The sequence below is a fragment of the Nomia melanderi genome, chromosome 5 (genome assembly GCF_051020985.1).
Source record: "Nomia melanderi isolate GNS246 chromosome 5, iyNomMela1, whole genome shotgun sequence".
NCBI lineage: Eukaryota > Metazoa > Arthropoda > Insecta > Hymenoptera > Halictidae > Nomia > Nomia melanderi.
The window spans coordinates 5032460-5051166 of NC_135003.1; the positions used below are offsets into that span (position 1 = coordinate 5032460).

Below are 18707 nucleotides of genomic sequence, written 5' to 3' on the forward strand. Positions count from 1 at the left end.
GGTTCGAGTAACTTCGGGCTGCTTAGGTGGGCGTTTACGAGGTACCAGTTTATTTAAATTGATACAACTCGATTCTCTGGAGTGGCAGGAAGTGTGTACATGTGCGTACTGCAGCGGCAGGTTGTCCGTTCGATATTACGTCTCACAGTCAGTAACATAGATGGACTTGCCTTTCAGTTTTTCACTCATCATTTTGGTAGTATTAATTTTAACGATTTCCGTTTTCTTTGCACCAAGAAGAACTGGAGGATCAATTATGTATTTATAGACGTCGAGTGTGGATAATACATATAAATCGTGCTTTACTTTAAAATTCAGTTTAACGATCGCTGAAAAAGATTTTCTTGTTTATTTGTTGAATTTCTAGATTATTTATGAAAAATGTTTATTTACAGAAACTAATTCAGGATCAGTGTCGTTTAGGTTAATCTTGGGTAAATTCTGTAGGTTGAGTTAAATAAAGTGTTACAGGATGGATCAAATGAAGTGTTACAGGATGAGATAAATAAAGCGGCTGCACTGTTTTAATTGATTAGAATAGCGGGGCTGATTATTTTCTACGTAATCAATTTTTCTGGAGGGACTGCTTAATTATCAAATGAGGTCTTTAATTTATTTTTTAATGTACTGGCGTGACAATTTTTTTATTCAGCTACTTTCTATTGAATTTAATAACATGTACTTGGAATATTCTTTTTACTTCGTATAATTAAGAAGTTACTTTCTTATAAAAAAAGAATCTTCTATTTTCGCATAACAAAATTAAGCAAAAGGAATATTTAAATATTGAATTGGAATTCAATTTGAGTTAATAAATTGGAGTTAATAAATAATTTTTACATCATATTTTATTCATATACAATATATTGCCATCATTATGCTTGCTGTACCATTAATAAAAGCACTTCCTCCATGCAGTCCACGAATAATTACTATGACACATGCTAAGTACATTTAATTAAATACTCGCCAAAATTAATTATCTCTCCTTAATATGTACGTAAGAATTATCTTATGCGAACGTAAATGTATATAATCTACTCAATATAACAACGGCAAACTGTCAACTGAAGTTTATGTCCAACAGCATGCACCCGTATTAATTAAGCTAATGAATTGGTCTTTCTGTAGACTAACGCCGCTAGCTCATACCGCTAAATTAGTTAAACCGTAATTAATGAATAACCAGCTACGGAACGCTATTATACCCACGAAACTCAATCAAGGGTTTCCCGCAAGGCTGCCAAAGAAGAAACAACAAAGTCAAAGCTGTTTTCGTAACGGCTCGTTTCGGCGTCGCTAATAACCGTAATCGTCTTCGTTGGCCGCGCAATTTTCCGGTCGCCGAAAAACCGTGTGCGTGTCTTCCGCATCGGCGTGACGCGAAGGGAAAACAACGTTTGCGTCGGCTGGCATCATCAGGGGATCGGGAATAATTTCGGTCGACAAAGGAAGCCCTTTGATTTTCTGTGGCCGACGTTGCGCAGGGGGCGCAGATAATCAAGCTTAATTAAAACGATTATACCTACAAATCGAGCGGCAACGAGAATGCGGGCTTTCAAGCGCTTTCTTCCCTTTCAACCAATTACCTTCGGCGAGCCTTCGAATCGAAGGGAGAGAGTACTGCGGTGAGAGAGAGCGATGTTGGGAGGGAGAGAAAGAAAAAGGGAGAAAACACAGAAGCCCCTGTATACGCGATTGAAGTTTCATTCTTCGAAGGGTACGTTTTTAACGGAGTGCTTTCAGATGCTTCGTCGTGAATTACTTACGATCTAAAGTGATCCAGAACGTTGTCCAGGGAAGACTTTAATCCCGTCGTTTTTCCCCCTGAAATTACTTTTCCCTTTTTCCTCCGACCCGATTCGCCTGAACTTAGCGGATTCTTGATTTTCCTTGCCCCTATTCGAATCCCCTGTTTCTCTCTTAACTTAAGAATTGTTTTTCTAACGGTCGACGGTTTGGTTCGAATCGGGCACGCGGAGTCTTTCGGAAGTGTGCAACTGAAATATACTTCGTGGGATTCGTTTTAAGAAGAAATTCTTGTTTACTGCTGACGAGTGAATGTATTTTTGAGAATTAGAGGATGGAAAGTATGGTCAACGATTTAATGAGGATTATTTATATGTTTTTAAAGATTCTTTTCTAAATAAAAAATTGTCTTCATTTATATTTATATTTTTAAATCTTGGTATGAGATAAAAAACAAAGCAGAGTTATTTGAAAGAATATTCAATTTTTCTGACACTGAGTTTTTATAGTTTCAATAGAAATGAATATTTTTTGATGAAATAACACTTGAAGTTGGAAATCAATTTTTTCTAATCTTTTCCTCCCTTTTAGCACTTTTTAAGGTACAAATTTTCGAACGTTTAAAGATTCTAAAGAAAAAATTCTCTAGGAAAGTATATTTCTATTACAATCTATTATATCGGAGCTTCACTTTTTTATTCAATTATGAATGTTACCAGTGATTATCTTTTTAATGAAGATCCGCATTTAGTTCCCATATTCATTCTAAGTAGATACATCAGACATTTCACTTATAAGTAACAGACATTATCATCCATCTGATACCCGCAGCGTTTGAATATAAACAAATATCCAAGTTCCGATAAGGGTTCCATAAACACTACTCATTTGAAAATCTAATTCAGTACAAGGAATTACAAATTACTTATTTAAAACAATTACCGTCGGCGCTGCTCAAAAAAGAAATTACTTTCATTCCAACGAGCCATCATCATAACACCCAAGTAATACTTAGTGGCGAAGTCTAACAAAGAAGATTCATTATCTTAACATCGTTTTCCCGCTGCGCCACGGCCGGGATCGCTCGCCGGAAATGCAAATACCCCACCAAGGTTTTCTTAACCTCGGAGGATTCCTGAGGAGAAAAATAAGAAGGGAAAAAAATGATTAATAACGATTCTTCGCGGGAAATTTTGAGGATGTTGCGGAGCTATCCCGAACGGCGACAGGTTCGCTTGCCAATTAACGGAATTAGCGAGAGTCAAAGGGACTTCTGGCGCTTGATGGGACACGCTGGAGGGAGCGAACCGCAGTTAGCAGGCGTCATTTTATCAAGGAAAGAAGGTTTCTGCCTCGAGGCGACGGGAAGATTAAGCTCGACCTTTTCGGTTCATGCCTTTTTCCGACGTGTCAAAGACCATCGCGGAGTAAGTATGTTACCTTTGGAACGACGCCTTCGGAGATAGAATCCCTAACACACTGCTTGCCGCTAAGGGCAACGATTCACGGAATATTTACGGTCCTAGTCACTCTGTAAATTAACGCTAATAAGTCTGTGAAAGAATGATTAACTCTCTTTCAACGCCTCCTCTACCGACGAAATTGTTTTTATGCTCGTTTGCTTTGAGCTCGTCATCGTCTTTATCTCCTCGACCGGATGAAAGAAAAATTCGTCTTTTTTCTTCTTCTCGTGTACAGGTTGTCTAAAAACTTCTCCAGAATTTATTCAGCGTTAAGGCTGACAGTGAAAATTTATGTGGATTTGTAAAGGTGTTTACGAGTATTCGAGCACTTTACTATGATCTAATGTAGAAATTACATTTGAGAAATTTCGTTTTCAGCAGTTTTTTGGAATATCACGAATTTTGTATTTCTTTGTTGTTTGTGTATTTGCTGAAGGAGTTTGAACAGCTGGTTACATCCAAAAAGGTTATATCAGAAAGTGCTATGTTGTTCAAATTTCGGTTGATGTTTTGTTTAAAATGAATAAATTTTATATTAACTTCAAAATAATTTAAATATCGTGTTGATTTAATTTTTCTTCGCAGTTCATTTTTCTAGAAAATGCTAATGACGGATATTACAGGAACTGTTTTAAAAAAAATCTATTTCTTCATCTTACAATTAGGTCCAAACAAAAACACTAATTTTAATATTTATGATTAGAAAATCTTAAAGTCAGATTATACATTTTTGATTATGTTATAAGTTGTGATTGAGTTATTTTCCTATCTCCTTCAATGTAAATAGAGGAAACATTTTGAACATAATATAAATTACTAATTTACCAGAAATTAATTGATTATCAGTACATATAACATAATTAATTTAGATATGTTAAGCTTTATCGAAATGTAACGACTGCATTGACAGTCAAGAAACATTGTATTTTCTTTCATAGCATTTATTTTAAAGGTAAATTAATATTAAAGCAAACTCGTTCCTCTGAGACGACGCATTTTCCAGTAAACGCACGTTAAGCGAAATGATTTCTAGGAATTACATTTTTTTTACTTCTCTTAAAAGCCCTCAAACATGCAGCAACGTAACCTGGAGACCAAAGCGCGGGGCTTTAACCGTCGAGTCGCAGGTAAAATATCAAAACGCCGAGGAAACTGTAACGACCGGTAAATTACTGCGGATGGATCGTGCTCGTTAACTTCTCTCGATTTTCCAGCGTACGATTTCTCACGCGCAGTCAACGCCGGGTATTCAAACGAATTTCGGGATGCAATGTAACCGCGCTGCGTTTCGAAACGGCACAATGCGTTAGTTTCTCGATCGTCTTTGAATTTCCGGCTGAATATTTTACCTTCCGTCAAAGAGTGGTTTCGAAAGTGATATTTTTCCGTCAAAGTACAATTTCTCGGCTTTAATGTTTACAAACCGGTTGCTTGGGTTTAATAAATTCAGTTTTTGGAGCTTTCAAATTTAATTATGTTACTCTTTTCAAGCGATTCTGTGATCAAAGGTAATGTTTTAAGGAATACTTGTTAGGTTGAAAGTGAACATAAACGGTTTAATTATTCGTTATTGTATATGGATATGTATGTTTGAATTACACTATTATGCATGCGAACAGATTTATTTCAATTATTCAGATTACTTTCTTTCACAGCATATTTTTATATTATCGCATTGGTAATGTTTGTATTTGTGAAATAAAGCATCTTTTTTGTAGACAAATTGTAAGTAGATATACTTGTATAAATTTTATAATATAAACAATATTCCAATGGAAATAGAAAATAAAGAATAAGGAATTTTGTAAATACTACAAGGTATTGTTCTAGTAAAAGTAAATTAAAGACAACTTACAATTAAATATCTCAAATTTAAATGAAGAAACAAGTTGAAAATTATTATATCTTAATCGTACATAGAGAATTGCGACGTTATTAAAATGGATTTATATTTTATTATGATGTAAAAGGTATATAGTGAACTATTTTACTATTTTATTACTTCGAAACAACTTAATCTATAATTTATGCTGTATTATCATATTTATCGTATATCAGAATGAACATGCATTCGTTAGTCGCAATATTTCATGTGTATCCTGTGTTTGAGCGTCAAATAATTTCTCATCGTATGAATACAGACAGCATATTTGTTACAAAATTCGAGTTAATTTTGTAATTTCACGCTTACGCGAAGCGATGTAATGTATGTACAACATGCATGTCCACAGGAGAAATGAATGAAACTTGAATGCGAACCTCAGTTCTCTGCATTTCATACATTAAAACTGATATTCCTCTCTAATTATTATATTTTTCTAGCATATTCTTTAAAGATAATTATCAGATAGTTATCTCTTTGCGCCATGCGAAAGCGTTTACGTCACTCGAAGCTTGCTAATTGAGTCAATTTGAATTCTGCTTCCTTGTTTATTATTTATCATTCGGCACGACTTACGATCGCAACGCACCGCTTTCATATGTATGCCCACGTGTATTAATTAGTTTATATGGCGCGACTTACCTTTGACATTCAAACATCTAATGAGAAATGAACGGACAAAAGTTTCTGTGATGCTGGTAAAAGTATTTAGTATTGAAATGGTTTGTTATAGTATTTTCTTTATTTTCACATATTTGTTGAAACTTATAATTAAAAATAAATTACATATATTTTAAAACCTTAGAAGTCGTTTGGAATGTTTTAAATATTTGCTCATTTTAATAATACTCTGTTATAGGATATTGTAAGTACATGTTCTGTTAAATGTTTTACAATAGTTACAACAATCCATGTGATTGTATCGCATACAATCATTTTGTTCTTGCTTTTCTGCAAAAAATTACTCTGATATTCAACAATGAAATTGTTTAATAAGTTACATGAAAAACATAGGAACAACAATAACATAAGTATAAATATTTACGAGTAAGAAAATTCCAACATTTCATATTACACGACCTAATATTTATCTGCTTGCGCTGTAAACGATTTCAGACATTTGGCAAAGTCTTCTGCGAAGAATTTTGTTTTTACCTATTTTACGCGGATAAGTACACTAATTTTGTTCATTAATAATTTTGTATAAAGTGATACATTTCAAAGCAATCTAATATATGTAATGCAATAAAACTATCGATGTGTATAAGACGCCATTGACAATTTCAGAACGAAACCATCTCGACGTGCGTGGCACGTCGTTCCAGCGCAAGAGGTTAAGAATAAGCAGGAAAGCAAGTAGACAAATTTGAATAAATCGATCAACCTCGGTTAATATCACTCGCAATCAGCTGACTCTAAAATCCCTCGTTCAAATGCTCTCGTTACGAGCTAAACACAGCAACAAATCGCTACTTGATATTCCCGAAAAAACTGCCACGGATCTCATCAAAACCGTTCCACTCCCGCGGGACGAGGTCGGAAGGGATCGCCGTAAAATATTAAATCCGCAATGACAGAAACGCGTAATGACGTCCGACCGCGGCGTGCGGGGACGGCATTAAATATTCGTCCCCGTCGCGTGTGCCGCGCGTGTCGCGTATCTGCATGTCAAAGGGTAGACGAAGAGCGCGCGCGGGAGGGTGCTGTTTGCCTTTAAAAAAAAAGTGTTGACTGTACGCACATGATTTGCGCGTCTACATTACAAAGTGACTTTCCGCTTTTGAGGCTCGCGGCGCGGTCGGTGTTTCTGCGTCTGCCCGTTCAGCATCGTCCATTTTCCCCTTCACGGATTCGAAGAGGATCGACCGAGCGAAGGCTTTCCGAGTGGAGAAGCACTCGTTGACGGAATGGGCCCCCGGTGGCGAGTGATTCGGGAATCGAAGGGGGCGTGGGAGGTGGGAGTCGGTGGCACACGAAGCTTTGCCGCCCTCGAGTGCTCCCGAAACGCTTAGGAATCGTGTTTAAGGGAAAGCAGTTTCACCGTTCAAATTCAAGCACCTCTGACAGCCGGAGAATGTGTGCGGGGGAGGATTATCATTCTCGAAGAGGCTCCTCCGGGCTCTTTGGCCAGCAGCCACGCAGAGGAAATTCGAGTTCTCCGGTCGGGGGATTAATTTGCTCGGGTCGCTCGCGTGTTTTCGGTAAACGCGACGGATCGCAAATTTCAATCGCTGTTCTGATACTCCGGGGACTCGGGTTTTTATGGAGACTATGGCTTTTGTGTGTTTCGAATGGTTACATGAGAATGGACAGGAGAAAAGCGCGTACGTAAAACGCACGTATAAAAAAATACGCACGCATATAAAAACGCATGGGGAGAAAGCACACATGGAGAGAATCGCACAATATAAAATACGCACAGTGCATAACCTGTGCATATATGAACTGTTCAATTGTAAAGAAAAAGCGTGGCCTGCACCCTCTCCCTGTGAGAAAACTAAACTCACCGATATCAGTTTCTATTATATAAGTAAATCTCTTATGAATGCATAGTAGCAGCAGCCGTTAGTAATTATAATAAATTACCAGAAGACTGTTGTATTTGAGAAGAATTGCAAAACCATAAATAATATATTTAATAATAAGTAAGTAATTTTTGCAATAATTCAATAAATATGCAGAGTCCTACCCCTGCCTTCGCTTTTGCTTTACCATTGTACAGGTCATATATGTGCAGGCTATGAACTGTGCGTAATTTACATTGTAAGCTTTTTTCTATGTGCGCTTGTCTCCTGTCCGCTTTTTTCTGGTTACCGTTTGGAATATAGGGTGGATTATTCAACGATAAGATTGGAATCTTTTCTTTTGTTTTTAACCGCTTTCAGTATTGAATGCTCCCAGTCGAAATATTCCGCGTGGACGGAATATTTATTTGTTCATCCGAAGATCGATGAATTATGTTAATTCATACAGTTAAGTAAGCTGTAATTAAATTGTAATTGTAATTTCTCAGGTTAACCAAATTCGTCCACAGCAATGACTTTTGATGAACGCATAAATGCTTTATTTAATGAATTATGTAAGATTATATGAAACTTACTTTTTTCTATGATTATATTTTACTGTTTTCCGAGTTCCTTATCTTTTAACCCTGCGAAAAAACCCTTATCTTTTATTTATGAAATTTAAATATTCTTTAAAAAGTAGTAACAAATATACTTACTAACAACAATTTTCTTATACTGTTCTTAAATTCAATAGCATTCTTGAAAGAGTAAGAACCAAATAAAACAATGATAAATAAATGTAACGCTACTAAAAGAATGAAAACCTTGATTAATGTTGTCAGATAATTTCCTCGTCGAAATTAAAATGGCTTTAATAAAAAAAATCTTATTGAAAATCTAACCATACTTATCAGCAATAATAATCTTATCTCTACCATAATTTTATTTCCCCAATTATATTCTTAACCCTTTGCATTCGATTTGTTGTCAATGTTTTTGAGTGTAAGCTTGTATTTACTTTTAGGGAAATGAATTAAAGTAATTTATAGCAGTAGAATTCAGCGTTTTATATTTATTTTATTGATTATTATTGTAATAAGATTTAATTTTTATCTTTTAAAGTGTGGTACTTTTTCAAATAATTTCCAATGTTCTATAACAAATTTGTATCGTCATCTCTAGCATGACATACGAGTGGAAAGGGTTAAAATATTGAATTTGCATAAAGTTCCGTAGTCCGCTAATAAGAAAGCTTAACAAGAATACAAAAGAATTCGTTCTTTTTGACCTCACCGTATTTTCTGAACGACAAACAGCAAATCAGCTTGCACGTGATAATGAGCCGTAGTGTTTACCTTGGAAAGCGACTGACAGGAAGGGAACTCGAGGCGATCTTTTTTCGCGCCCCGGACACAAAAACAGAATAAGTACCCCGAGGAAGGATGTAGACTTATTTCCGGTCTCGAGGACCACGGTGCGCTGTCGAATACGAAACAACTCCGAGTACACGTTAATGACGATCCTTTGAATTCTGTTGGATCACAATCGGCCGCCGACGAACTGGCATTAACGACAGTAATCTCACGGCGCGAGGGCGGCCGTGGAGGGAAGGACGGACGCAGCACGACGCTGCATTATTGCATTAACGTAACTTCATTAATTACACGAGGCAGAGGCGAGGGGTTTATTCCATCCGTCGTCAATTCGTCGGCTGACGCGAATATTTGAATGTTCGGGTTCGACATCCGATTCTCGGGAAACTCTGCTGGTTTCCGATACCCTCGGAATTCTAGTATTCAGGTAACGTCAGTCCAGCTCCCTTGGGAGACTACGATTTGAAGGATTACGTGTACCCGGAGGAGTGGGAAGTAAACTAATATGCGTATATTTTCTGTTCGGATTAATGTGTATTTTTTAAAATTTTATATTTCAATTAGGAGAAGGGGTGTTATGTAAGTAATGGCCAGAGAAGTTGTATCACTTTAAAAAATATTAATGTTTTTGATGTAATTATTGTATGAACGTTTATTATAATTATTTGTGTTATTGAACATTGAAGGTTTGTGGCAGAGGAAATATGATCTATTAAAATGGATCATCAATTAGGTCAACTTTTAAATTTGAAGTTTTAATTTTCAAGTTGTATGTACGCAAATGGTGTATTCTTAATTTTAATTTACGAATATTTCATTTAATTTATGTTTTATTTGAGTATAGCATTATATAATAAATATTTTTTGTAATATTATGTAATTATAAGATATAAATGTAGTATGTAGTATAAAATGTATTTACAATCAAAAGTGATAATGAATATAATTATATGAGTATAATTGATAATTCATTGAAATTCATACATATCTTATGTCAAGACAAATAGATTCCTGTGAATCACTAAATGATTCACATATGTGATATATTAGATAACCTTTAAACTCATTGACAATTTGTTGTTAGGCATTACGTGAGTAAGATGCTGGTATCTTTATCATATATCATTGTCATAACACGTGTTACTACGTAATACCCTTTTTTCTCTAAATTGTCTTGCGATGATTAAAAGCAGTTTATTGATATACTTAATATATTATTTATTATTTAAAAAAAGATTGTTTGGTTTATTGATTAATCTTATACTCAGTTTATAGAAATTGTCTAACTATTCACTATTTTATTGATTGGAAAAAACTATAGGTAAGATTTAGTTTTAGAAGACCAAAATCGTCTTATATTTTCAAAAAAATCAACTAAAATATTGTTAATTGAATTTTATGGCTCCCTAAATACCACGTAGCTTTTCTAACGAAACATTTTTCGTATATCTAAAAATATCGGATACATTCCAGTGGATCGAGTCAAGATTATTTGATTTGATCCATTCTGTATATTGCAAGCTATTTCTAATCTATTTACAAACATGCTCGTCTACCTACTTGCTTGATATTAATAACGAGAAATATGATTTTGGTACTATGGAATTTTAGCACACTTTACTATCAATACACATCAAATATGAAAAATGATATTTGGAAAAAATTAGACTGAAGATAAATTTATACTACACGCTATTTTGATTAACTGACCGTATTTTAGTGTGATCATTTTTTAAATTCAATTTTAAATATAATATTTATACAAATTGTTTCGTGGATGATAAACATGCATTGTTGAATTTTATTTTTCCCGATCCTTCTTCAAATATTCCACTGACGAAGGTATTCTTCAAATAAATATTTAGTTCGACAATATTTATTTGAATAAAAAGAATATATTATGATATTTAAAAAAATGAGGTTACATGTCGAATGATAAATCTCCTGTCCCATTTATCCTAAGGAAGATAAAGTGAATGTTCGCAATGATTTCAAGAAAACACCTTGTAACGCTTCATCCATACTCTACATATGAAAGTAAGATTAACTTATCTTAAAAGGCAATCTCACTCCTTTCAACGAAAAATATCTCTGAATAAATCCATTAGAAAAAATTCATGAAACATAACGAAAATATAATAAAAACTTATGCGAAGTTTTACTTAAATGACACTCACACTGTTTTAACCATTTGCGCTGGCAACGAATTGAGAAACTCGATAGGATCTTACGCGAAAAGTTTTGTCTTCGCATATTATATACAGATATGTACACAAATGTCGTTTACCAATAATTTTGTACGAAGTGGTAGATTTCAGAACAGTCTGGAATATGTAATCCAATAAGATTATCGACGTATACAATATGTCGTTAGTAATTTTCGAACAAAAACATCACGACGTGCGTAACACGTCTTTCCAGCGTAAGTGGTTAAGAAAAAGTGCTAAAGAATCCGGAAAATGAGATTCCCCTTTTGAATGAATGCATTTACATAATACTTGTACTACGAAACACTTAAACATGTGACTTTATTTCGTGGAACCTTCGAGATAGAGGAATTCGCTTATTCTGTCCCTGTGAACGCGGAACTTCGTGCTTAAGCGTGACAAGTTGCGTAGATTCACGTGTTACAGCTGAAACGTTTCCTATGCGGCCACACGACGACGCTGGCAACTCGTGCCAAACGAAACGCCAAGCGTCGCTAACCACGCGTGGGAAAGCGTCGTTTTATTGCCGAAATGGATGTTCGGGGAGCGTAACCGAGCGGCTCGCGGCAGAGAATTCGAATCAAGATCCGTGGCCTTCGACGAAAACTGCCGCATTTATGTTTCTTCTGTTCCTTGAATTGGAGATTGTTTCAGCCAAAAAAAATATACTGCGATTTCGTGTCCGCTGGAACCGAGAATTCGATTTTGCGATCGTTTTATTATTCAGCTGGTTACGCTACTCTTGTTCTGTTTATATTCCCTCGCAGAATAATATTTTTCTTCCTTTTTGTTGATGCGACTGTAGTAAGATTCTTTCCATTAACTATACAACAATAGAACTTCGGTTAATATCTTTATTTTTAATCTTTTGCATTTCGAATTCTTTTTATATCTTCTTTCCAATAATTCTGCTTCGTTTGAGATACTTGAACGAATAGTTAGTTAATAGAAAACAGTATAAATATTTATTTTTATAAATCATGTTGAAAGTAAATGTATTAGAACTTAAAAATGTCGAGTATGATTTGACGCAAGAGTACGTTGTGAATGACGTTGATGTCGAGTCACAATCGACAAAGAAGTGCCAAAGGTTAAAAGAATGTTATTAGATAATAAGTTTCGAAGATGTGATTTAATCAGACAGATTATTGCCGATTATTACTGAAAATTTTAAAGTTTTATCTATTGCACTACGCAATGAACTTCTATTTATTTATTCAGCGATGTGTTCTTATCAATCCTGCAATTCAATTGTAGTGTTTACTCTCGAAATCAGTTTTCTAAACAAATCTCTTCAGATTTTTCGCTTTTATGTTTGCTTTGTATGCTATTATTTACTACTTAAAGATATTAATGAGAAACTACTTGTGAATGAATTGAATAAGTTTTTGCCATTTTTCATTTTTAAATTGAAAAGGTCATTTTAGAAGAAAGTTTTACGAATTGGAAGACATAAACATTCAATTTGTTTGATCCCATACTAGAACTCGTCAATAAGACTGAATTGCTTATCGAAACGCTGCCGTAAAGTAGTTGTACAAAATGATCTTGTGTCGTCGGTCCAACGAATCATTTCCTCGGTGCGTTTCTGTTTCATTGGTCACGCGGAAGCGCTGGAATAATCGAGCAATAAAGCTCGCGCGAAGTTATCCGCCAGCGTGGTTTGTTCGCGTGCAACGGTGTCGAGGAACCATATGACTATCTTCCCACGCCAGTGGACCATTCCCTGCACGAGATAAAGGGATTCCGCTTCCGTAACTACAAAATAGTGGAACCGTGTGGCATTTAGATAAAGGAAAATGCAACCGGTGTGCACGCAATTGGATAAGTCCAAATATAGTTACACAACAACCCTTATCCTTTGATATCGAAATTCTCGCACAATCGAAATAGTTTTCTTAATCCTTTGCCCTATGATTTCTTTCTGAACTGTGATTGATTCAATCACTTAGTCATTAACATTAAAACTACCGAGCTTTTAATACGATTGATATGTAACCCCTATAAAAGTTTAAATTGATTAATTATTTAATTTCATTCAGTGAAAAATTAAATAAATCAATTTAACCCAGAATATCAATGAGTGACTTCAAAGTCACACGGGCTTACAGAGCATTAAAGAATCTTCACAAATACATTTACAATTTCTTGAAGAATAGTTTCTTCATGCTCAAACCAGTTATTTCAATATTTCACAGTACTGCATTAATATATTAAGAGAATTAAACATTTTTATTTAGCCATTTCGCTGTAGATATATCCAAAAGATATATTCATTTTACGATGGTTATAACTGGTATATTCCTTAACGTCGTAGAGTTAATAGTGAATCCTGTTTCACATCCCAACAACGGACAGGTTCGAATGACGAATCCACGGGTTCTTGTGAGATAGCAAGACTGCGTCTTGTCTCCTTTATGGGTTACGGTTTGTTTGCTTTCTTCCGCAGAGACTTGCGCTCACGCGCGCACGCATAGGCTCGAAGAGATACAGTAGGAGGCGCGGCTAACCGAGCTGGCCGCAGTTAATAATCCTGTTCTGCTGATCGCGAGCGTTGCCACCGGTAAATGGATGTTCCTGTCTTAATAAGCGTACAAAATCGTAAGCCGGTTAACTGCTTGTCACGTCGCTGCGAACAGTGCAAAAAGAGATATTTAATCCACTTAATATTAAGAAATTCTTAATGAGAATCATCCGTATTTACCGTGCAGCTCAAACGTGCGAAAACACTTTTTTCAATGTTAATAACTAAAGAAAGTTATGGAACCATTAATGAATTTCAATAACTATATTATGTTGCAAAATTCTATGCCATAATTATAAATCTGTAAATTGAATTGTCAGTGATCAAGTCTCAGAGTGCTCAGACCCGAGTCCTTGTATCCTTGAAAACTTCTTCAAATTGAAAAGATATTAAAAAGTGATTGCTACTTTGTTCATTTCTTATTCTTCCATAATATTCGTTTGAGTGTCATACGCGGTCACGTTTCTCCGTTACAGTTTCTAAAAGTGCCAGCCTATCATTTCATAGATTAAGTTGATTTACTTATTTTCTTTCTAATTACCTATTTCTCATTTTATCACCAGCACCCACTTATTATACAGCAATCAATGAAATCAACAATGATATTTATTAACTGAACGATCAAATAATACGTTAATAAGCTTTGTTGTTGATGCGACATTAAGCCAAAAAGGAAAAAAAGAAAATGATAAATGTACACGATTAACACTAAAACTACTGGCCGGGTCAAATCGACCCATCTCAGAATTGTTATTTTGCAAATATCTAAATTATGAAAGAGTTTTTGCGAAAGATTTTCACTTAAATTTGCGTACACGTACAGATACATGACTACGAGACTCTTCGAATCTCAAGAAACGTATTGTTCTAATTTTTACAAAAAATTCAAAATAAGTCACTCCAACTGCTGTGTACTTTTACTGTTAATATACGCGTTTATTAGCATTATTCAATTTGGTAAAACTGAAGAATTATAATTACAATTGAATTACAATTTACTTGTATGAATTAACATAATACATCGATCTTCAGACCAGCAACAAAATATTCCGCCCACACGGAACATTTCGGCTGGGAGTATTTAGCACTCGAAGGGTTAAAGAGCCGTAGCAGGGTCGAAAGGTTAAGAATTCCGAGCGTACGATTTCTTGTCAGATTAGCCCTGTCTGCGCGGCCATTGTCTCCTATTATTTATTCAAGCTAGCAACCTAGAGAGTGATTGATCTTCCGAGCACATAAGGAACGCGATGTGCTCTGCGGACTAGTTTTACAATTGGCGGTTCGCATGCCGTCCCACGATAATCAATGGTCGGTTATCGGCTGAATTGGTGTCGTGACAACGATTCGCCTGGCCCGGTCTCGTTGCTTCTCATCCTCGGAGCCGCGCTGCGCCGTGTTCGTTCCGTTTCATTTCGTCCCGATGGAAAAGGTCAATGGTACGCGTTACGTATTGCTGCACCGCCGGTTGTCACGCCGGAGCGTGGTTATTGATTTCGGATGCCCGGTTCGATTCTCATGGGAAGCTTCTTTCGCCGCAACCGGAGACCGTCCTCTCTTCGTTTCGCGTTCACGTGTTGCTATCCAGCGTCCGATACACGTTGACGGCTTTACGTGCCTCGTCACTTTGCGATCAATGCAGTTGTTGTTCACTTTTGATGTATGGTGTCGTGATACACGGTTTTGGTAGCTATAAAAATCGAGGGTTTCTGCCGTATTTCGGTTATGTGCTGAATCATTTACAATATGTATACTGATACATGTATACATAGAAGTATATAACATTAAAATTACCAGACGGGTCAAAATAACCCATTCCTGATTTCTTTTATTTGCAATTATTAAGAAGATAATAGATGTTTCTTTGCGAAATTACTAGAGAAATCGATGTAGCAATGCACAAACTGAATTGAAAATCAGTTAAAGTCTGAATAAATGCACTCTTGGAGTTTCTATACAGGAATTTCAAAAAGTCAATTTAAGTGCTCGGTAGTTTTAGTGTTAACCAGTTAATTGCTTTTGAATTTGTTATTTTTTCAGATACACGTGTAATTCTTCTTCGTTTTCCTCTGTTTTTTTTTGACAGAATATATTACAGGTACATTTTCACTGCGTTTGAAAATACATGTACTTCATTGCTTGACTTTATTGCTCGCACAATAAGAGATTTTTCAAACTAAATTCCACAGTTAACTGGTTAAACTCAATGTATTTATAATGGAAATGTTGTAAATACTCACTGGATAGAGTATTCTGATATTTGATGTGTACGATGCTAGGGGTACATTTGAAAATGATGCTTACACGTTTCATTGAAATCAAATAACACGCCTTTGAGATGTCTACTTTTATTGTAAATAATATCTATTATAAATAGTTTCGGGGGCCAGTTTGGGTACCAAAGTTTATATTATATGAATTTCAGAATTACGTCAAGCATAGGAGAAATAATTTGAATATTTCTACATTAAGTAATAAAGTGTACACTGTTATAAAAATTCAAAGAATAAAATAAATATTCACTGTTTTAACATCAAACAGCTTCTGTATTGTAATGAGACATCATTTTTATTTATTATTGCCCATAATATAAATTTTTTCCTTTATAATAATATAGTTTATGACTTGTCCTTAACATGAACTTTTTCCCTTCATTTCAATATATTTTATAGTTTAATTTTAATTATGTTTCTTATAAAATTTCGTTATTGCATAAATATCTATATTAATTGCGTATTGTTCTGTTTTTGTTACAGGTGAGGTTGATGTTTTACAGTTTTCTAACTCTATTCATCTGCCTGATCATATTGGATAAATTCGGTAATGTAATATAAATTAATTAACCAATATTTATTCGATAAATTTATTAAATTGAATAAACATTAAGATGGTTTTTTCCTTGGAAGTATTACATTTGCTTACAATACTGCGTTTTATTATATTATGAAATCCATTATTTCAGATCTATATTTTTTTCAAGTCTATATTTTCAGTCCCTTATTATAAGCTGCGAAGAATGTAATTTTATCAAGAAGTTTACAAAGTTCATTATTCAAAAATAATTTCGACTCATTATTATCTATCATACTCACTGATGTCAAATTTATCATTATGTATATCAGCATAATTATCTCCTTAAGCATATTTCGTTTTAAGCCTGTCGAATTCTTTATAATTGCGGAAGACAACTGTTTCATAATTATCAGATCGAGTTCAGCTGAGCAGAAATAATTGGTAATATGGTTAGCGGAGCCAGAGTAGAATACGTATCCGTGCAAAACAGTGTATCACCCTCTCGCGCGATAGAATGTAGAGGCTGGCTTGTGTATCGTATGTGACGTTAGTTTAGCTGGTTCTGAATGATTGATAAAGCTTATTTCAAACAAAAATCTATTGGTGTCGAATGAAGAATATATTGATTCAGGAATGCTGTCAAAAACTTTTTTTTAATTAAAAGCATGTTGTTATCTTATGACTATAAAATTTTTGTCAAACGTAAATATACTATTCTCCAATTCACCGTGCTAAATTAAAATGCTTCATTTTACAACAATATACCTAACTATAATTTGTTAACAATAAATCTAAATGAATACAATTTACACTGAAAATATCTTTGTTCATTTAAAAAAGCAAATACTACGTTTAATTTATAAATATTGAAATCTGTACAAGATTTTTTGGAATACAACAGTGTTTGATTTTTCAATAGAAATTACGATCGTTAAATCGTCAATAATTAGAAACACAGACAGATTAAGTTGTTATAATTTATCTTTCTGTCTTACCTCTTATTGTTTTTTTTATTTACAAGTTTTAAATTGCTTTAACAAGGTTCTCAACGACTATAACCCGTTCTCGTTTACTTAAAATTAAATTTTCAATTCTGAAGTGAAAAATTAAGAATGTATGAAGCTATGAAGATTGACTTGAATCTTTTCCTAGAACCGATATACCACATCTATCAGAGAACTATGAGGAATTAAGCAATACAACAGAGTTAAATAACATCGTTTAACTGTTATTTTAATTATCTGTGTATGAAAAATACCAAAATAATTTAATTTATGTCTGAAGCTACAATTATTTATATTACATTTATATAATTCTAGAGTTCAGTCAGGAACATCTAATTTTTAGCCAACATTGGAAAATATATCACTCAAATCGTAAAAAGGGTCGTAACGTAACATTGTACGTACCTATTGTTAAAATGGAATCGATACCAACTGCTTGAAAACTGAACAGTCGTGTCATCGTAAAGATAAGATTTTATGCAACTTCATGTATGACGCGAATTTTCCTATTCTCGCTTGCACTTGTTTCCTCCTATCTTGCATCCTTCGGCGTGTAATACATGGATTCTGGCTGTACCGAGTGGAGCACTTGTTTCAAACGAGATACGAAATTGGTTTCGTGCCGCCCGCAAAGTACCTCATTTTGCTGACCTCTTTTTCCCTCTCCTCCCTACTCTTTCTCTTTTTCCGCGAACCTACACGCCTATCTATCTTTTTCCGATGCAACACAACCATGTTGTCGGCGATACCAATAGATTCATTCAGCTTGAAAAATTTGAACTCGTTCACCGAGCAAATATCTTATCTCCAGTAGTGCGAGCTACCTATTTCAACGAACGTGAAGTGAGCAAAATACTCATACGTTTTAAAACAAATCAATTTTATATCACTTACATCCGTTAGGTTAAATACATTAATTAATTAAGACAGAATCATAAATCAGTAAGAAATTATACTTGCAAATTATTTTACTAATGCGGAAAAAATGAAAACGAAGTAATAACTTGCAATTTGTAAAACGCATTTGCATAAGCAACACTGTAACAGGATATAGAAGATTAATATTTGAAAGATTTATGTCTATTACAAATTTTTACTTTCATTGTTCCTAAAATTTACTTGTAATCTATATTAGACTAAAAACTGGAAAAAAATTTTATCAATGTCTTTTGCAACATTTTTTTTTCTTTCAAAGTCAACGTAGTTCA

At 34.6% G+C, this 18707-nt stretch overlaps 1 protein-coding gene across 5 annotated transcripts in view; it reads left to right on the forward strand.

The window, feature by feature from the left end:
* LOC116430995 (uncharacterized) overlaps positions 1 to 18707 on the forward strand; it is a 289607-nt gene that overhangs the window by 22267 nt on the left and 248633 nt on the right. For 3 of the 5 annotated variants that reach the window (XM_076367618.1, XM_076367616.1, XM_076367619.1), the window contains exon 2: positions 16459 to 16522. The exons of the other annotated variants lie outside the window; for them this stretch is intronic. The gene's annotated coding sequence lies outside the window, so the exon portion shown is untranslated. The remainder of the gene's footprint in view (positions 1 to 16458; positions 16523 to 18707) is intronic. 5 annotated transcript variants of the gene reach the window in all.